This window comes from Oncorhynchus kisutch, linkage group LG11 (assembly GCF_002021735.2).
Source record: "Oncorhynchus kisutch isolate 150728-3 linkage group LG11, Okis_V2, whole genome shotgun sequence".
Lineage (NCBI taxonomy): Eukaryota > Metazoa > Chordata > Actinopteri > Salmoniformes > Salmonidae > Oncorhynchus > Oncorhynchus kisutch.
The window spans coordinates 45887195-45909839 of NC_034184.2; the positions used below are offsets into that span (position 1 = coordinate 45887195).

General features: G+C 41.3%; 1 protein-coding gene across 1 annotated transcript in view; it reads right to left on the minus strand.

Moving 5' to 3' along the window:
• The window catches only part of LOC109899069 (heparan sulfate glucosamine 3-O-sulfotransferase 1), a 74894-nt gene extending 55712 nt beyond the window's left edge, over positions 1 to 19182 (minus strand). Inside the window, exon 1 of the mRNA XM_020494120.2 lies at positions 18776 to 19182. The gene's annotated coding sequence lies outside the window, so the exon portion shown is untranslated. The remainder of the gene's footprint in view (positions 1 to 18775) is intronic.
• Between the last annotated feature and the right edge of the window lie 3463 nt (positions 19183 to 22645).

Consider the following 22645-nt stretch of genomic DNA (forward strand, 5'->3'; position numbering starts at 1 on the left):
ACAAACACCAAATGTTTTTGCTTATTTTTTTCTTTAAGCAATGGATTTTTTTTCTGGACACTCTTCTGTAAAGCCTAGCTCTGTAGTGTCTGGCTTAAAGTGGTCCTATGGATAGATACTCCAATCTACGCTGTGGAGCTTTGCATCTCCTTCAGGGTTATCTTTGGTCTCTTTGTTGCCTCTGATTAATGCCCTCCTTGCCTGGTCTGTGTGATTTGGTGGGCAGCCCTCTCTTGGCAGGTTTGTTGTGGTGCCATATTCTTTCCATTTTTTAATAATGGATTTAAAAATGGTGCTCCGTTGGATGTTCAACGTTTCAGATATTTTTTTATAACCCAACGCTGATCTGTACTTCTCCACAACTTTGAGAGCTCCTTGGTCTTCATGGTGTCGTTTGCTTGGTGGTACCCCTTGCTTCGTGGTGTTGCAGACACTGTGGCCTTTCAGAACAGATAAACACACACACACACAGATCATGTGACACTTAAAGTCCACCTGTGTGCAATCTAACTAATTATGTGACTTCTGAAGGCAATTGGTTGCACCAGATCTTAATTTAGGAGCTTCATAGCAAAGATGGTGAATACATATGCACCAACAACTTTTTATTTAAACAAGTTATCTTTCCCATTTCACTTCACCAATTTAAACTACTTTGTGTATGTTCAATACATTAAATCCAAATAAAAAAACTCTACATAAATTACAGGTTGTAATGCAACAAAATAGGAAAAACGCCAAGGGGGGATGAATACTTTTGCAAGGCACTGTAAGTACACAAGCCACCAAATCCAGAACAAAGTTATTGTGGGCTTAGCTGAGATGGTACAAAGTGAAATGAGCAAAGTAAAAGAAAGTGACATTTTTTTGTGTAATTGCAGATAAAACCAAAGATTTAAAGAAAAGATTTCTTTAGTTGAGGTACTATTACAATGGGGCCATCCGCAAAAGCTTTTTACACTTTCAGTCAGCTGAAAGCTTAGATGCAGCAGGTCTCACAAAAATGATAATTGATTGCCTTCAAAAACATGGACTGGACTACAGAGATAATCTTGTGGGGAAAGGCTATGACAGTGCATCCGTCATGAGCAGAAAGCATTCTGGTGTGTCTGCACGGATTAAAATAGTGCAATTTGCATTTTATGTGCACTGTAATGCACATTGTTTGAATTTGATTCTTGTCGATGCTGTAAAATCAGTGCCTGAGGCAGGTAACTTCTTTAGCTCTCCTGAAGAAGCCTTATTGCTCTCCTGCAGAAGCTTTATAAAACGTTGTATCTGGCTCGTACATTCATCAAGAGGCTCGCAGTTCAGAAAGAGCTGTATCCATAGCAGCAGCCCAGGGAACGATAAGACTTACGGATGTAAGGGGTGGCATGTAGATACAGTGGAAGTCATAAGTTTACATTCAGTCATGGCTTTAGAAGCTACCGATAGGCTAATTGACATCATTTGAGTCAATTGGAGGTGTACCTGTGGATGTATTTCAAGGCCTACCTTCAAACTCAGTGCCTCCTGGCTTGACATCATGGGAAAAATCAACAGAAATCAGCCAAGACCTCAGAAAAAAAAAAGAAAAGAAAAAAAGAGTCTGGTTCATCCTTGGGAGCAAATTCCAAATGCCTGAAGGTACTACGCTCATCTGTACAAACAATAGTACAATAGTATAAACACCACGGGACCACGCAGCTGTCATACGGCTCAGGAAGGAGATGCATTCTGTCTCCTAGAGATGAATGTAGTTTGGTGTGAAACATGCAAATCAATCCTAGAACAACAGCAAAGGACCTTGTGAAGATGCTGGAGGACACAGGTACAAAAGTATCTATATCCACAGTAAAACGAGTCCTATATCGACACGCTCAGCAAGAAAGAAGGAACTTCTCCAAAACCACCATAAAAAAGCCAGACTACGGTGTGCAACTGCACATGGGGACACAGATCGTACTTTTTGGAGAAATGTCCTCTGGTCTGATGAAACTAAAATAGAACCGTTTTGCCATAATGACCATCGTTATGTTTGGCTGAAAAAGGGGGATGCTTGCAAGCCGAAGAACACCATCCCAACCGTCAAACACAGGGGTGGCAGCATCATGTTGTGGGGTGCTTTGCTGCAGGAGGGATTTGTGCACTTCACAAAATAGATGGCATCATGAGGCAGGAAAATTACATGGATATATTGAAGCAACATCTCAAGACATCAGTCAGGAAGTTAAAGCTTGGTCACATATGGGTCTTCCAAATGGACAATGACCCCAAGCATACTTCCGAAGTTGTGGAAAATGGCTTATGGACAACAAAGTCAAGGTATTGGAATGGCCATCACAAAGCCCTGACCTCAATCCTATGGAAAATGTGTGGGCAGAACTGAAAAAGCGTGTGCGAGCAAGGAGGCCTACAAACCTGACTCAGTTACACCAGCTCTGTCAGGAGGCCAAAATTCACCCAACTTATTGTGGGAAGCTTGTGGAAGGCTACCTGAAACGTTTGACGTTTAAATTGTTTAAGGCAATACACCCAATTAGTATTTGGTAGCATGTAAACTTCTGACCCACTGGGAATGCGATGAAAGAAATCTTTCTACAATTTCTGACATTTCACATTCTTAAAATAAAGTGGTGATCCTAACTGATGTAAAACAGGGAATTTTTACTAGGATTAAATGTCAGGAATTGTGAAAAACTGAGTTTAAATGTATTTCGCTAAGGTGTATGTAAACTTCTGACTTCAACTGTACATGGCATGCCGTAATCTGAGGGACAGGCATCCAGCAGTTCTGAGAGTGCTACAGGATATCACACCTGAAAATAGTGGTGATAGAACGCCCCTTGCCTCCACTGATCTTTCTCAGAACGAAACGTAAATCTTAGGGCTTTTGGTTACCTTTTGTAAAGTGCTTAGTGATGGCAAATGTCTTTCTGACATCCAATCAAGCTCTCTTGAACTAGCAAGGGTTGTGGATCTAGTAGGTGCCCTTATAGACATTACAGGACTACAGAAGTGAGGGTTATTTTGGATAACTATGGAAAGAGGTTGAAGAGATTGTACAGTTATTTTGCAGTGCTCTGCAAAGTGTGTAAAAGAACCTAAAAAAAAACGATTTCACGACTCATTGATAAGCACTGTAGGACAGAAGTGGTGAACATCAGGTGCTTGACAGTCTCAGCTGAGCTGCAGAGGCATTTTTCAAAGAAGAACTGCGAGAACGCAAGGGGTCCACAGTCTCTCAACCCAAAGAGTACAACATTCTTGAATGAGAATCCTCCGTTTGCCTTTGCTCAGACCTTTGAGTAAGATTGAGGACCTCAAACATGAGGTTCATCAAACCAAGCGGCTTCTTGATTGGAGAAAGAAAAGTGGAAAGGGACAGACCTACTTTCCTGGACTTCGTTGTGTTTCTAGAACCTTATAAAGGAGGTCTTCCATGAGCTATTTAGATTTTGTAAGATTTCTGTTACACCAGTCAGCAGTGCTTCTTGCGAGAGAAACTTCTCAGCTTTAAAACTGAGGTTAGGTTAGGTCACCTAGCAAGTCTCTTCAGTATGTGAGAGTGAGAGCGAAATTGAGCTGCAGTTCCGAGGAAGAGACACTGACTATAACTAGTACGTTAAAGAATTCTAGTGAGGTAACCCTTTTGGACCACACCATCTGCCACATTGAAGAACTCTGGGTTAAGTGAATTATCACTTCTACCTCTAATCAGCAATCATATGATTCATTCATGCTCTTTAGATGCCAGGTTAAGGTTACACACCAATTTTCTGTCATGGTCTATGGACCCCCTGAAGCAGTCTTGACCACCCCCTGGCCATCCCATGTATAAAACTCTAGTTTCAGTCTAGTTCTTCCACACCGATCTCCACAAACCATTTCTGTATGGACCTCACTTCGTGCACAGGGGCATTGTCGTGTTGAAAACAGGAAAGGGCCTTCCCCAAACAGTTGCAACAAAGTTGGAAGCACAGAATGTCATTGTATGCTGTGGCGTTAGTTCCAGTGATGGGAAATCTTAAGGGACATAGACCGAACAATGAAAAACAGCCCTTGGCCATTATTCCTCTTCCACCAAACTTTACAGGTGGGACTATGCATTTGGGCAGGTAGTGTTCTGCTGGCATCCACCAAACCCAGTTGTGTTTGTTGGATTGCATTTCCACTGCTCCAGAGTCCAATGGCAGCAAGCTTTACACCACTCCAGCCGACACTTAGCATTGCACATGGCTTTCTTAGGCTTGTGTGCAGCTGCATGGCCACGGAAACCCATTTAAAACCTCTACAGGATCGGTGTCCACCCCCACGGGACGTTTGAGCTAACGTAGGCTAATGTGATTAGCATGAGGTTGTAAGTACAATTTTTTTTTTTCACAGGACAGACACATCTGATATGGGTAGAAAGCTTAAATTCTTGTTAAATCTAACTGCACTGTCCAATTTACATTAGCTATTACAGTGAAATAATACCATGCTATTGTTTGTGGAAAGTCACAGAGCCCTTTGGTAAAGCCATTCTACTGCCAAAGTTTGTATATGGAGATTGCATGACTGTGTGCTCGATTTTATACACCTTTCAGGAACAGGTGAGGCTGAAATAGCCAAATTCACTCATTTGAAGCTGTGTCCACATACTTTTGTATATATAATGTACATGTTTTTTTTGTATATAATTTGAAGGCACAAGGCAAGTTTTATTAAAATCTTAGAAGGCAGAAAAGTATCTAACTACATTTAAGGGTTGATATCAGTTGGCAGGGATCTTTAACATTATTGTGTTTATGGATTTTTAACACATTTAAAAATACAGATATTTTCTAAGACCCTTTTTCCATCTGTTTGACAAGAAATCAAAGCCTTTGCTTATTCCTATTTTTTGGGATGGAAAATGGTTGAAAAAACAATAATAATAATAATAATAATAATAATAATATATATATATATATATTTATATTTATATATGCCTTAATTTCTGAAAAATATGGACTCAGATTTAATTTGATACCCAATTTGACATGCTCCTATTAACTTCACAATTTGGTGATCGTGAGACCTTTTACATGGAAATTACCATACTTTAGATCTAGTGAAACGGAATACAGTAACATGAAAAACACTCAAACCCTGAGATTACTTTTAGTACACCAAAGATGCCTTCACTCTCAATATCCCCCTCTCTGCATTGCTGGTTATTTGGTAGGAGTATTTTCTCCAATGACCTATTTTGGCATTGCTTGCTTGTGCATTAGCCAAGTCTCTGTAGACTGCATTTGGCCAACCATGTGTTAATGTGACATCCTGACACAGTGGGCTTTAGGCTGTCCCTTGTGTGTTGTAGGCCAGATCACAGTAACATACTGTTGGTAATAACTGAATTCCAAATAGACCCTAGCCCATCCGATTTGGAATTCAGCATCTGAATCAGTCACCCTCCAGCTATTCACCCCACTTACCATTCCCTCTGCCTACCCTGTCCTTGGCTACTATAGAAAAAAGAAAGCAAACAAATAAACGTGACAACAATGATTCAACAATGAACCATTCGTGGTAAATCAGTGAAGTATGAAGATAATGATCTGAGCCCTCCCCCTACGGCCCCGCCGACCCTCCATCCTGAGTGATTGTCCATGTGGCAAAGCCTCGTCTTCTCTGACCTGCTAGAGTTTCAGGGAGCTACTAACAATCCTCTCATAGTAGTTATATTACAATACCTTGTGTGTTATAAACTGTCAATGGAAATGGACACTATCTTTTTAAGTCATACAGGACTGGATTGCAGTTTTATATCATACTGGCTGATGCGTTGGATCTTAATGAAGACTTGCTTTTATCAAAACAGAAGTGTGTATTTTACCTTTCCAAAATAAAGCTGCATTAAAATAAGTCTACACCAGGGATGAGCAACTGATCGCTCCCTTTTGTATGCCCGTGGATCAATATTTTTTTATATACATTACCAGTCAAAAGATTTAGAACACCTTCTCAATCAAGGGTTTCTTTATTTTTACTATTTTCTACATCGTAGAATAATAGTGAAGACATCAAAACTATGAAATAACACATATGGGAATCATGTAGTAACCAAAAAGGTTATATAAATAATATCTATTTCAAATAGACACCTTTTGCCTTGATGACAGCTTTGCACACTCTTGGCATTCTCTCAACCGGCATCACCTGGAATGCTTTTCCATCAGTCTTAAAAGGAGTTCTCAAATATGCCGAGCACTTGTTGGCTGATTTTCTTTCACTCTTTGGTCCGACTCATCCCAAACCATCTAAATTTTGCGACCTGCGTCCAGGACAGTGGAGACAGGTGGTACAAGGGGACACCAGCTTCCTGGACCCAAGAAACATGTCGGCAACTCTGGTTGCCCTAGACATATGCAACAACCTCAAGGTCTACTTCCTCACACCAGCTGGTCGAGTGTCTTTTCAGGATGCTGCTATAACGTGTGGCACACTACAGTACATATTTAAATGTTGGAGTGTGGTTTGTAAAGCATGTGCGCACATATGTTCTCTTCCTCTGGTTGATGACTGTTTATATGTCATGTGAGCTACACACTTGCTTTTGCCGTTTTTCTTATTCACACTTTACAAAATCACAAGACTACTAGAATTACAGTCACACCAAAGGATTCTCAACCGTCTTCCTCTTTCAGCCACTGGAGCTGGGTCTGGGAGATGGGGCGGAGGTTGATGAAGTTGCAGGGCAGAGAGCAAGCCTGGACGGTGCGTTGGTGAGAAGGGCTTGGGCATTGGGGAGAGGGGCCGGGGAGGTGATGAACCAGGCCGGGGAAAATAATGAACCACCTCCCCTCCCCTCCCCTCCCCCCACCTGCAGATGGTGAATACATTGCGAGTATTGTTTAATCCTACTAGCTCGTGCAGACGCTCCTCAAAACTGGACATCGACAATTGCGCTCATAGCAAATCTTGAAATAAATATTGCAAGAAGTAGCATGTCCCACATTGTTTGCGTGTTTATACCAGAAGAGATACTGGAAAATGTGATGTAAACATAGATATGGGGCTTCTGTTGCAAAACTCACTTTCCAGGTAGAAAAAGATACTCTAATTCAAATGCTGGAACGTATTACAAGGAGACGCACGCCACTTGTGACTAAAAACTATATTACATCATGCACTATGCTCTGTAGGGTCCCCTTCCGTAGGGTATAAATCGGCCTTGACCCAACCTGTTTCCCGAAACCTAACTTTAACCTCTAACCAGGGGTGAAAGTAAATTTCTTCTGGGTATGGGACCTTGTGTGCACATACTTGCATGAAAACATTTTATGGGCCTAATCATAGAATTACATATAGAATTCCTATTAAATTTACATCTCTAGGAGGTGTAGTAAAGATTTGTCATTTAAGTTCAAATATATTACCTTTTAATCTGACTTGTGCTGCATGAACACAGTCAAACTATAGGATACGAATGAATAAATGTTAACCTATTTTTCTGGAATTTCTCTTTCAGCAAACCTGCCTCTCCTCTACCAGTACATGATCCAGTAAAAATGGAAGAGGCTCTAGAGTCTAGACAATCCTATCCAGCAATCACGGCTGTGTATGCAAATACAAACATTTGCATCAACATGCCCACACGATGAGACTGAGCATTTCAATGACAAAAGCAGGCTCAGGGAATTAAATTATTTTTCATTAAAAAAAATAAGTGTTTAGAGTGATTTAAAAATACAATTGAAAACACTGCATGTGGGCTTTAAATTCCAGGATGTCATACTCATTTCGACTTTTCATTTAGTAGAATTCGCTGCACATTATTGAGGAAGAGAATCGTCAGAGAGAGTTTCTAAACCCAGAGAGCCAACATTACGAGACTTCCGGGAATGCCTATGATTCAGACTCCGCATACCAGACCAGGGAGTGGGGTATGAAAAGTAAATGAGAGAAGTAAACAAATTAGTTGTTAAATTTTCCCTAAGTCTAAAGGTACAACCTAGATTCGAGCCAATGTTAAGTAGCTGAACATGTTACTTACTCCAACCTTGTGACAAAGTCATTTTTGTCAAAAACAACTTCATATCGAAGGACTGTCTTTGATTTGATGGCCTACACATGCTCGGCACAAGACGACGGTTAGAACTGATGTGTTTTGTTTCTGCGCATGACATCGCTTACAAGCGTGATCATCGATTCCTATTGGAGAAGCAGGTTTCTACATACAGTTGAAGTCAGAACTTAGCCAAATACATTTAAACTCAGTTTCAAAATTCCTGACATTTAATCCTAATAACAATTCCCTGTTTTACGGCAGTTAGAATCACCACTTTATTTTAAGAATGTGAAATGTCAGGATAATAGTAGAGAGAAAGATTTTTCAGCTTTTATTTCTTTCATCACATTCCCAGTGGGTCAGAAGTGTACATACACTCAATTAGTATTTGGTAGCATTGCCTTGATATTGTTTAACTTGGGTCAAACGTTTCAGGTAGCCTTTCACAAGCTTCCCACAATAAGTTGGATGAATTTTGGCCCATTCCTCCTGACAGAGCTGGTGTAACTGAGTCAGGTTTGTAGGACTCCTTGCTTGCACACGTTTTTTCAGTTCTGCCCACAACTATTCTATAGGATTGAGGTCAGGGCTTTGTGATGGCCATTCCAATACATTGTCTTTGTTGTCTTTAAGCCATTTTGCCACAACTTTGGAAGTATTCTTGGGGTCATTGTCCATTTGGAAAACCCATTTGCGACCAAGCTTTAACATGTCTGATGTCTTGAGATGTTACTTCAATATATCTACAATTTTTCTCCCTCATGCTGCCATCTATTTTGTGAAGTGCACCAATCCCTCCTGCAGCAAAGCACCCCCACAAGATGCTGCCACCCCTGTGCTTCACAGTTGGGATGGTGTTCCTCGGCTTGCAAGCATCCCCCTTTTACAGCCAAACATAACGATGGTCATTATGGCCAAACGGTTCTATTTTAGTGTCATCAGACCAGAGGACATTTCTCCAAAAAGTGTCCCCATGTGCAGTTGCAAAGTGTAGTCTGGATTTTTTATGGCGGTTTTGGAGCAGTGGCTTCTTCCTTTGAGCGGCCTTTCAGGTTGTGTCGATATAGGACTCATTTTACTGTGGATATAGATACTTTTGTACCCGTTTCCTCCAGCATCTTCACAGGGTGCTTTTCAGTGGTTCTGGGATTGACTAGCACTTTTCAGACAAAAGTTCATTTCTAGGAGACAGAACGAGTCTCCTTCCTGAGCGGTATGACGGCTGCGTCATCCCATGGTGTTTATACTTGCATACTATTGTTTGTACAGATAAACGTGGTACCTTCAGGCATTTGGAAATTGCTCCCAAGGATGAACCAGACTTGTGGAGGTCTACAATTTTTTTTCTGAGGTCTTGGCTGATTTATTTTGATTTTCCCATGATGTCAAGCAAAGAGTCACTGAGTTTGAAGGTAGGCCTTGAAATACATCCACAGGTACACCTCCAATTGACTCAAATGATGTCAATTAGCCTATCAGAAGCTTCTAAAGCCATCACATCATGTTCTGGAATTTTCCAAGCTGTTTAAAGACACAGTCAAGTTAGTGTATGTAAACTTCTGATCCACTGGAATTGTGATACAGTGAATTATATGTGAAATAGTCTGTCTGTAAACAATTGCTGGAAAAATAACTTGTGTCATGCAAAGTAGATGTCCTAACCGACTTGCCAAAACTATATTTTTTAACAAGAGATTTGTGGAGTGGTTGAAAAATGAGTTTTAAATGACTCCAACCTAAGTGAATGTAAATTTCCGACTTAGTGTGTAGTACGATTAGTACACAGTTTTAGTAAGTAGTAGGCAAGAAAGATTTCAGACAAGGCCAATCAAAAGGCTACTTTTGCACGTTCGTCAACTAAAAATAATTCCAGCATCCAAACAATGCACTGTGCACCTGCCATTTGATTAATGTAAAGATACATCTGTTACGAATGGTGGCGACGCGTAATTATTTTGTTGTTGCCTGTTTTGCATGTTATTTTGGCATTAATTCCAGTCACATATCAGTTTGCAAACAATGTAAAAACAGTGTTCCATCACTCATGGGGACACTACGTCACCGCAGAATCTACAGGGAGAGCAAGGCAGTTCAAGCTCCCTTGGGTGCTGTCATAGATTTACATTAGAAGTGCCCATCCAAGAAGGTTCAAGGTCATTGGCCACAGATAAATGATGTCAAATCACATTATATCTACCGTAGCTTTGATTGGACTGATCAACATGATATTTTCTAAATCTTAGCCACCAAGTCATCATTGTGAATCAAGTCGACAATCTACTGGCAAATCATTTTCAATCCTTGTCATATTAAGAGAAATTATAGATATCGGTGCTCATCGTGATTGAACATTAACATTACACAACAAGTTGGAAATCGCAAATTCAACAATGAGTAGTATGGAAGGAATCTGTGGCGAACTGCAAGCGTTGCAAAGCAATCACTATTTTGCTTCCCCTGCCTGCTATTCGGTGGAAAGGGTGTGAAGGATTTAAAGGATTTAAAACACCGGTCTGAAAAGGTCTCTTTTCCAAGCTTAAATGGGTAAACATTCTCTCTCACACACGGTCACCCTGGCCCAGAAAAGTTGAATATACTGGCCAAGCTGTCAATCCAGCATGATTTCTGCCGTGTTCAATACAACTGGAAACTGGGGGGGCAAGCTCCGAATTGGAAAATACATTTTGAACAGTCATGCAACTCGAAATTCCAAGTTGGTAACTCGGACCTCTTTCTATTAGCTCCGACCTGAAGATCACTGACGTCATGATTCGACTTTGTTTTTCCCAAGTTCCCAGTTGTCTTGAAAGCACCATAAATACAGAGAATGCCAGATTCTGATAACCAAATAGCATTTTTTTTTACCCCTTTTTCTCAACGATTTCTGTGGTATCCAATTGGTAGTTGCAGTCTTGTCCCATCGCTGCGACTCCCCGTACGGACTCGGGAGAGGCGAAGGTCGAGAGCCGTTCGTCCTCCGAAACACAACCCAGCCACAATGCCCGCTTAACCCGGAAGCCAGCTGCACCATTGTGTCGGAGGAAACACCCTACACCTGGCGACCATGTCAGTGTGCATTGCGCCAGGCCCATCACAAGAGTGCGCGATGGGACAAGAACATACCTGCTGGCCAAACCCTCCCCTAACCCTTGAGGACGCTGGGCCAATTGTGCACTGCCCCATGAGTCTTACAGTTGTGGCAGGCTGCGACAGAGCCTAGACTCGAACCAGGATCTCTAGTTGCACAGTGATGCAGTGACTTAGATCACTGCAAAACTTGGGAGGCCCCCTGATGAGAAAACTTGCACACAACGACCGCCGCACCACATTCCTGTTCAATTGAGCACAGCACAGCAAGGTGAGTCCAAAAATGTCTAGTATGCTGCTGCATAAATTATATAATATACCAGGGAGATATGTATACTGTCGCTAAGAAAGTAATACTATGTGTATGTTGTGTAGTAAGCTGTTAATAGCCCATGTGTCTCACCCTAAAAAGTTGGTCCCTTTCTCCCTCAGAACTTAACCTACTGTTCTGACTTGGTGGTGCACATGTAGCCTATAGCCTGTTTTATAGAAATGTCATCATTGAATATTGTAAAAGCTTTCTTTGTCTGCTTATATGCCCCTTTTATTTATCCTATGGTCCTGACTTGGTGTACACGGATAATACTGTAAGAAGGCCCATGTTCTGAATTCTGCCACTGTATATTTCAAAGCTGCTGAACTAAGTTATATTGACTAAGTCCATCTTAGCTCGCTCATTAATGGCTTAATCGAAATTACGGATTGCCTCTTATCTGCTAATAGTTCCCTTATGCCATAGTTTGTACATAAATTGTTATAGGCCTATTGCTTATATACTACTGTAGGTATCTCAGTACCTTATTCATCATCTGACACAATCTTGGAATTATTTTGTTGTTAAGAGGAGATACTATATAAATGTTTTGTAAACATGATTGCCAGAGACAAGTCTCTTCCCAAATATTTGTTGTTGACAAAAAGTCAATTAATAGACTGACCTGATTCCGGTTAATATAGCGAGGGTTGTTTTGTTTGCGCATTGCGCTGTCTGGCAGCATCATTAAATAGTACCCGCAATACAGTAGTCTCAACGTCAACAGTGAAGAGGCGACTCTGGGATGTTGACCTTGTAGGCAGAGTTGAAAAGAAAATCCATATCTCAGACTGCCCAGTAAGAAGAAAAGATTAAGATGGTCAAAAGAACACAGACACTGGACAGAGGAACTCAGCCTGGAAGGCCAGCATCCCGGAGTCGCTGCTTCACTGTTGACGTTGAGACTCGTATTTTGCAAGTACTATTTAATGAAGCTGCCAGTTGAGGACTTGTGAGGCGTCGGCTTTTCAAAATAGCCAATGTACTTGTCCTCTTGCTCAGTTGTGCACCGGGGCCTCCCACTCCTCTTTCTATTCTGCTTAGAGCCAGTTTGCCCTGTGCTGTGAAGGGAGTTGAACACAGCGTTGTACGAGATCTTCAGTTTCTTGGCAATTTCTCACATAGAATAGCCTTCATTTCTCCAAATAAGAATAGACTGATGAGTTTCAGAAGAAAGTTTTGTTTCTGGATTTTTTTTTAACCTGTAATCAAACCCACAAATGCTGATGAATACCTACAGATAATTAATAAGTCTAAATAAGGCCAGTTTTATTGCTTCTTTAATTAGAACAACAGTTTTCAGCTGTGCTAACAAATTGCAAAAGGGTTTTCTAATAATAAATTTGCCTTTTAAAATAATAAACTTGGATTAGCTAACAAAATGTGCCATTGGAACACAGAAGTGATGGTTGCTGATATTGGGCCTCTACGATTATGTACTGTAGGTATTCCATAAATCTGCCGTTTCCAGCTGCAACAGTCAATGTCTATACTGTATTTCTGATCAATTTCATGTTATTTTAAGGGACAAATGTTTTTGCTTTTCTTTCAAAAACAAGGACATTTTTAAGTGACCCCAAACTTTTGAACAGTAGTGTATATAAAAGTGGATCCTCATGATTGTATTTTCCTTTTTAGACCACATAGGCCTAATAATAATAAATTACTTCAAATGGTGGGCTAACAGAGTCACTCTCTCTCATATTTTGGCATTCGTTATTATTTCAAGAGAATGAGGTTCTAATTGACTTACTGTAAACAAATCCACAAGTCAACATCGGTAAGGAAACCCTCTATGGTGCTGAAAGGAAAGCTCTGCTATTGGGACAGCTGTATGTAGGCCCTAACAGTTTGGGGCAACGTGTGTCCAAGTTATAGTCAAATACAATTTTATTTGTCACATGCGCCAAATACAACAGGTGCTTACTTATTTTTCTTAACTGCATTGTTGGTTAAGTAAAAAACGTTTTTTTTTTTTATTATAATTACAGAGCAGAAGTAAAATAACAATAGAAATAAAATAACAATAGCGAGGCTATATACAGCTGGTACAGTCAGCCACCAATTGTGCAAGTTCTCCTACTTAGATGAGAGAGGCATGTAATTTTCATCATACGTACACTTCAACTATGACAGACAAAATTAGAAGAAAAGAAATCCAGAAAAATCACATTGTAGGATTTTTTATGAATTTATTTGCAAATTATGGTGGAAAATAAATATTTGGTCACCTACAAACAAGCAAGATTTCTGGCTCTCACAGACCTGTAAGTTCTTCTTTAAGAGGCTCCTCTGTCCTCCACTCATTACCTGTATTAATGGCACCGGTTTGAACTTGTTATCAGTATAAAAGACACCTGTCCACAACCTCAAACAGTCACACTCCAAAGTCCACTATGGCCAAGACCAAAGAGCTGTCAAAGGACACCAGAAAACAAAACAAAAATTGTAGACCTGCACCAGGCTGGGAAGATTGAATCTGCAATAGGTAAGCATCTTGGTTTGAAGAAATCAACTGTGGGAGCAATTATTAGGAAATGGAAGACATACAAGACCACTGATATTCTCCCTCGATCTGGGGCTCCACGCAAGATCTCACCCCGCGGGGTCAAAATGATCACAAGAACGGTGAGCAAAAATCCCAGAACCACACAGGGGGACCTAGTGAATGACCTGCAGAGAGCTGGGACCAAAGTAACAAAGCCTACCATCAGTAACACACTACGCGCTAGGGACCAAATCCTGCAGTGCCAGACGTGTCCCCCTGCTTAAGCCAGTACATGTCCAGGCCCGTCTGAAGTTTGCTAGAGAGCATTTGGATGATCCAGAAGAAGACTGAGAGAATGTCATATGGTCAGATGAAACCAAAATATAACATTTTGGTAAAAACTCAACTCGTCGTGTTTGGAGGACAAAGAATGCTGAGTTGCATCCAAAGAACACCATACCTACTGTGAAGCATGGGGGTGGAAACATCATGCCTCGGGGCTGTTTTTCTGCAAAGGGACCAGGACGACTGATCCGTGTAAAGGAAAGAATGAATGGGGCCATGTATCGTGAGATTTTGAGTGAACACCTCCTTCCATCAGCAAGGGCATTGAAGATGAAACGTGGCTGGGTCTTTCAGCATGACAATGATCCCAAACACACCGCCCGGGCAACGAAGGAGTGATTTCGTAAGAAGCATTTCAAGGTCCTGGAGTGGCCTAGCCAGTCTCCAGATCTCAACCCCATAGAAAATCTTTGGAGGGAGTTGAAAGTCCGTGTTGCCCAGCAACAGCCCCAAAACATCACTGCTCTAGAGGAGATCTGCATGGAGGAATGGGCCAAAATACCAGCAACAGTGTGTGAAAACCTTGTGAAGACTTACAGAAAACATTTGACCTCTGTCATTGCCAACAAAGGGTATATAACAAAGTATTGAGATAAACTTTTGTTATTGACCACATACTTATTTTCCACCATAATTAGCAAATAAATTCATTAAAAATCCTACAATGTGATTTTCTGGAATTCTTTTCTTATTTTGTCTGTCATAGTTGAAGTGTACCTATGATGAAAATTACAGGCCTCTCATCTTTTTAAGTAGGAGAACCTGTACAATTGGTGGCTGACTAAATACTTATTTGCCCCACTGTAGTCTGTGCGGGTGAACCGGTTAGTTGAGGTCATTTGCACATGTAGGTTATTAAAGTGACTATGCATAGATAATTAAAAGAGTATCAGAGGTGTAAAAGAGGTGGTGGGGGGGGGGGGGGGGGTAATGCAAATAGTCTGGGTAGCCATTTGTTAAGCTGTTCAAGAGACTTATGCCTAGAAGCTGTTAAGAAGCCTTTTGGACCTAGACTTGGCACTCCGGTACCGCATGCAGAGAGAACAGTCTGACTAGGGTGGCTGGAGTCTTTTTGGGCCTTCCTCTGATACCGCCTGGTAGAGAGGTCCTGGATAGCAGGAATCTTGGCCCCAGTGATTTACTGGGTAGTAAGCATTACCCTCTGTAGAGCCTTGCGGTCGGGAGGCCAAGCAGTTTCCATACCAGGCAGTGATGCAACCAGGATGCTCTCGATTGTGCAGTTTTAGAACCTTTTGAGGATCTGAGGACCCATGCCAAATCTTTAGTCTCCTGAGAGGGAAAAGGCTTTGTTGTGCCCTCTTCACAACTGTCTTGTTTGTAAGTTTGTATCATGAGAGTTTGTTGTTGAAATTCATTGGTGTCCACTTCAAGCTCTCAACCTACTCCACTACAGCCCCGTCAATGAGAATGGGGGCATGCTCGGTCCTCCTTTTCCTGTAGTCCACAATCATCTCCTTTGTCTTGATCCCGTTGAGGGAGAAGTTGTAGTCCTGACATCATATGAGCAGGTCTCTGACCTCCTCCCTACATGGTGTCCCATCGTTGTTGGTGATCAGTCTTACCACTGTTGTATCAATCAGCAAACTCGTTGAGTTTGGTCTTAGTGCCAGCATCGGTTTGTTGTGGTAAATAGACAGCTACGAAGAATATAGATGAAGACTCTTGGTTATTAGTGTAGTCTACAGCTTATCATGAGATACTCTACCTCGGGTGAGCAAAACCTCAAGACTTCCTTAAATGTTGTGCACCAGCTGTCTTACCAGAGACTGGTGTTCTTTTTGAAAAAGCAAAAAAGCGTAAAACCCGCAAACTGTATGTTATTCGTTTCATTGTTCAGCCATAACTTGGTGAAACATAAGATATTACAGTTTAATGTCCCAATGGTAGGATATACGTTCTGGTAGTTTGTCTATTTTATTATCCAATGATTGTACGTTGGCTAATAGGACCGATGGTAAAGACAGATTACCCATTCGCCGTCGGATCCTTACAAGGCACCCAGACATACATCCCCTATTTCTCCATCTCTTTCTCCTGCGACTGACGGGGATGTGGGCCTTGTCAGGTGTCTGGAGTAAATCCTTCGCATCCGACTCGTTAAAGCAAAAATATTTTTCCAGTACAGGGTGAGTAATCGTTGTCCTGATATCTAGAAGCTCTTTTCGGGTCATAAGAGACGGTGGCAGAAACATTACGTACAAAGTAAGTTACAAATAACATGAAAAAAAACACACAATAGCACAATTGGTTACAGGACTGTAAAATGGCAGCCATCTCCTCCAGCACTATTATAAGTGCAGTTAATGTATTGTTTAGTGTTGTGTAGTGGCTTCGGTGGCATGCATCCAAAACATTTGTGAGTTTGCCCCACCAAGTTTTATATGCCAAAATTGCCAATGGTTACGAAACACCAAAAAGTCTAATGACATTCAGCAAGTGTAGCCTGTGTCTACCTACACACGTCGGTCTCAGCCAATCATCTCTAGTAAAAAAAAAATGTCAGTGTTCTCATCGATCCACACACAATTTTGGAGCTTTAACCACCCGTTTTCAAGTCCATTCGCTAATTTTTCATGCAACTGACATGCAGTAATGGCAAGTAATAGTGTAATAGCATACAGTTTTCTTGGCATTTTGTTTAATATAGTGTTGGCTCATGTTTGAACCAGTATGTTGTACCCCCACTATTTATTTAGTCAGTATGCCGTACCGGACCAGCTTACTTTCACAGACTGGCTTACACTGCCACTAACCCTAAACCCTAGCTTAGCTAATGATAGCCACCTAGCTAACGTTAGCTAAAACAAATTCGTAACATATCATACATTATTGCAAATGTTTAACATATTTTATGAATTGGAATTCGTAACATGCACTACATGGCTGCACATAAGCCTAAGATTACCATGCGCAATGCCAAGTGTCAGCTGGAGTGGTGTAAAGCTCACTGTCATTGGACTCCGGAGCAATGGAAACTGGTCCTCTGGAGTGATGAATCACGCTCCACAATCTGGCTGGATGAATCTGGGTTTGACAGGTGTCAGGAGAATGCTACCTGCCCGAATGCATAGTGCCAACTGTAAAGTTTGGTGGAGGAGAAATAATGGTCTGGGGCTGTTTTTCATGGTTTGGGCTAGGCCACTTAGTTCCAGTGACAAGAAATAATGCTACAGCATACAATGACAGTCTAGACAATTCTGTGTTTCCAACTTTGTGGCAACAGTTTAGGGAAGGCCCTTTCCTGTTTCAGCATGACAATGACCCCCTGCACAAAGCAAGGTCCAAACAGAAATGGTTTGTTGAGATCGGTGTGGAAGAACTTGACTGGCCTGCACAGAGCCCTGACTTCCACCCCATCTAAAACTTTAGGTATCAATTGGAACGCAGACTGCGAGCCAGGTCTAATCGCCCAACATCAGCGCCCGACCTCACTAATGCTTGTGGCTGAATGGAAGCAAGTCCCTCAGCAATGTTCCAACATCTAGTTGTTCCTGTTATAGAAGCAAAGGGGGTGAGGGGACCAACTCCATATTTATGCCCATGATTTTTGTAATGAGATGTTCGACGAGCAGTTGTCCCCATACTTTTGGCCGTGTAATGTCTCACACGAATTTCAGGACAATAAATAGATATCAAAAGAAGCATAACTATATCATAAACAATGGAGGGATATGAATGCAATTTTAATATGTTACATTGACCCCTGAGCCCAGGTTGCAATTGAGAACACAAGAGGCCCCCCTAAAGGGGGAAAGAGAAATACCACTGCCCCAGAAAAACTGCTGATGGATTTCTGTGATTCAAGGCTCAAATCGCTGACACAGACATGACTATTTACCACTTAATGCCCCATTATCAATGTAAGTGAAAAATCAGCAGCAGTGCAAAATCAGATCTGCTGTCTTCAAAGTTGAACTCCATTGTTTTTTGGGACGCAAATGAAAAAAGGCCTCAGTTTACGTCAACATGTATTAAATCATTTCTATGGAGCCAATATCCACTGTCTGTGATTAAAGTTACACTGTGTCATAGGCTATGTGCACTCCAGAATGGCTGGGATTAAATAAATAGAGAATTAGGCATGGATATAAAATAGTTGATGTGCATAAATGATGTAGAGCTTTCCTATTAATATAATTAATATGTAAATATGGAATATTAAGTGTGCAAACATGTTATTATCTTTGAACATGATAGAAGATAACGTTATATTGAAACCAGATAAATGTTAGATTGGTAATGGATCGAAAGCCATTCGAATTGTCCAACGAGGAACAATGGTAGATTACCAGAATATGACTTTACATATTTAACAAAAAACTCGGACATACATTGAGCTGGAACTTCTCCTGGCTGATCCAAAAACCAGAAAGAACACTATTTCAGAATGCAATCACAGAGCAATAAACCTGCGTCGCAAATGAAGAGAAAAAGAGAGAGAGATATTCGACTAGAATGTACGGAGAAGTAGACTACGTCCTGGGAGACAAAATCTGGTTACCTTGCATGAGGTCGGTGATAGTTTTGGAATCTCCGGGAGTCATCGGTCTGGCTTGAGTTCAGTCGCAGATGAACCAAAGGATCGCACTTTTAAGCCCAGCAGTCGAATCTAGAAGATATAACTGTCTGTCACCCTTCGCTCTCACTGAAGCGCACACCCGGAGCATCAGCCACTCTCATCACTAATTGATTTGAAGCCAGACATGGTGCAAACAGAGCCCTGATTTTATTTTTCAAAGAGCTTGGTTTGACTCCATCCCCTCTGCTTAGCAGCCACAAACACACCACTCTATCGGAACGTGCTAAGATTTGTGCCTAGCGCTGCCTTGAGTAGCACTGTGGAAGGAGGAGTCTTGTCAGGTGACCAGGTGAATCGCTGTTGTAGCCTACCAATTCAAAGTTGCTATCTTTCAGAGGAGGCTGGTATGGTGAGCTATAGGAGGACGGGCTCATTGTAATGGCTGGAATGTAATGATGGAATGGAGTCAAACATGTCGTTTCCATATGTTTGATGCATTCCATTAACTCCATTCCAGCCATTACAATGAGTCGGTCCTCCTATAGCTCCTTCCAACAGCCATTCCTCTATCTTCATAAATGTAAACCCTTTAGTCTACTATTAGGAGCTCTGAAGTTGAACTCATATATTATTGTAGGCTACTTAATAATGGGAATATACAGATTTTAGGCTACATTTTTCACTCTAGCCAAAGCGTAGCCCAATATGTACTCTTAAGGAGCCTAATGTTACAGTTACTCTTTAAAGTCCCAGGATCTTATACAGTATGGTATTTTCAGAGGTAGACTGGCGCTGGCAGCCAAAACAGCAAATACTGAAAAAGGTAGGGGTGTGGATCATAAAACCAGTCAGTATCTGGTGTGACCACAATTTGCCTCGTGAAGCACGACGCATCTCCTTCACATAGAGTTGATCATGCTGTTGATTGTAGCCTGTGGAATGTTGTCCCACTCCTCTTCAATGGTTGTGCGAAGTTGCTGGATATTGGCGGGAACTGGAACACGCTGCCGTACACGTCCATCCAGAGCATACCAAACATGCTCAGTGGGTGACATGCCCGGTGAGCACGCAGGCCATGGAAGAACTGGGACATTTTCAGCTTCCAGAAATTGTGTACAAATCCTTGCGACATGGGGCCGTGCATTTTCATGCTGCAACATGAGGTGATGGCGGCGGATGAATGGCACGACAATGGGTCTCAGGATCTCGTCTCAATACCTCTTTGCATTCAAATTGCCATCGATAAAATGCAATTGTGTTTGCTGTCCGTAGTTTATGCCTGCCCATACCAAAACCCCCTGGCATGCTCTGTTCACAACGTTAACATCAGCAAACCACTTGCCCATATGATGCCATACACGTGGTCTGCGGTTGTGAGGCCGGTTGGACATACTGCCAAATTCTCTAAAACGACATTGGAGGCGTCTCATAGCTCTGGTGGACATTCCTGCAGTCAATATGTGAATTACACGCTCCATCAAATCTTTTGAAATCTGTGGTATTGTACTGTGTGACAAAACTGCACATTTTAGAGTGGCCTTTTATTGTCCCCAGCACAAGGTGCACCTGTGTAATGATAATGTTGTTTAATCAGCTCCTTGCTATGCTACATCTGTCAGATGGATGGATTATCTTGGAGAAATAAGCTTTTTGTGTGTGTATGGAACATTTCTGGGACTGTTTATTTTAGCTCATGAAACATGAGACCAACATTTTACATGTTGCTTTTATATTTTTGTTCAGTGTAAATTATTTCACAAACGCAAAATACGCACTTACTGTACATCGTTTTAACCGGCTTTATCACAGTTGCAGTAGACAGTATTTTTCAGTGACAACACGTTTCTGGCTGTCTTCTTCCGTTACACATAAGGGTTCAGAGCATGCTAGATAGCTAATTAGCACAGGTGGTCCCTGTTTTCCGTCTGTCTCCCGTAAACATGTGCTGTAACATGTAGATATGGCCGTGTGGGAACTCTAAACCTAACCCCATGAAGGAGTGTATCAATTTAACGTTTACATTTTTTAAAAATTGTTTCTGGCTGATACGAAAGATAAGGTCCTTATGCTTGTAAAATCTTACCGCAAGTGACGCATGTTAATGTTCAGACCAAGCGTCAGGGCTCTAAAATAAATTATCCCGTACAGAAGACGCCTTCGTCCAATGACTCTTATGTGTAACGTAATGGAACTGACAGTCATGATCAAGGGCTAGCCAAAGCCATGATAGAAGTCATTGGCATCCCAATTTAATGAAGTGAATATGCATATTGGATATTTTACAGTATACATTGCAGGCTAGTAGGCTTGTGCCCGGAGCTTCATTGATCGAGTTGCATCTCTGATAAACAGATTTTACACTATGGGCAAGATGTATGTAAGGTGTCAGTCATTTCAACTCTAACGTGATGCGTCTGTTTCATTCAGAGTAGCCTATGATTATTGTGGCTTTTTTTTGTTAACTTCATATAGTGCTGTCTATTAAAACATCCGGTAGTAACGGATGTTTTGGTCTGTCTTCCCGTTCATCTCGGGTGTTTGTTGTTAGAGTCAAGTGTTTGTGCAAAATGTGAATCTGTGAAAAAATTTTGAACGAGTCATCAAGCATACGTTGAAGTGTTGAGATGGTAAGGAATGATTTATCCCTTCTCAGTTGATAGCGAAAGTGTCTCATTTGAAAACATCTGTAAGCTATTTCAATAGAGGGAGTCAAACACGCCTGGACTCTATCGCCTGCGGTTATACTGTCCTTTCCTCAAGTGTAACAACGACTTCCAGCTTGACGACACATTCACCACAGACACGGCCTACTACATTCACATTCAATATCGGCCTACTAACTTGAACCTAGTAAGAAATGTGTCACAATACTTGGCTAGCCCTGCAGCCTCCTCTGAGAGACAAAGAGAGGGCAAACAGGGGGCACATCTACTTTCACTATAGGCCTACTAACTTGAACCTACTAAAACATATGTGTCATAATACTTGGTTAGCCCTGCTGCCTCTTCTGAGAGTCAGAGAGGGCAAACAGGGGGCACATCTATATTTCAGCAGCTCTGTGCCGACAGAAAAAACATCCACGTAAGTATTTGATTTTTTAAAATTGCATGATGTTTGTAATGCTAAAGACAGGAGCGCCAGACAGACTTCTCTCAGCTCTGACACTGGTTGATAGTGAGAGCTGTAAAAGCTATGTGCAGACTATGATAAAGACATCAAGTGAAATGTTATTTTGAGCAGTGTTGATTTGCACAGTCACCTCTCTGGGTCCAGGGGATTCATTCAGCTGAAAATATGGCTTCCAAAAGGGTTCTTTGGCTGTACCCATAGGATAACCATTTTTAGTTCCAAGTAGAACCCTTTTTGGTTCCAGGTAGAACCATTTTGAGTTCCATGTAGAACCCTCTGCAGAAAGGGTTGTACATGGAACCCAAAGGGGTTCTAGCTGGAACCAAAAGAGTTCTCGCTGCAACCAAAAATGTTTCTTCAAAGGGTTCTCCTATGGGGACAGCCAAAGAACCCTTTAAGGTTCTAGATAGCACCTTTTGTTCTAAGTGTATGATTTAAAGAGGTGACACTTTGAAAGTATTTATTGCAATCTTTAATTCCTGCTCAGTCCAATAGTGACATATTTCTAAGTGACCATCAAAGGAATAATATTGATTTCCAAATATGTCATCTTTGAGTGATTACCAAAATTGCATCAATAATATCTTGATTAATAATGATATATTATTTTGAGGAATCACTTGTAGTCATGGAATTTATCAAAGTTGGCTGTAGTCTAATCATTGTGTTATCTGATTGGATGAGGTTGTAAGTGTCTCTGTTGTGTGCTGGTGCTTCTGTCAT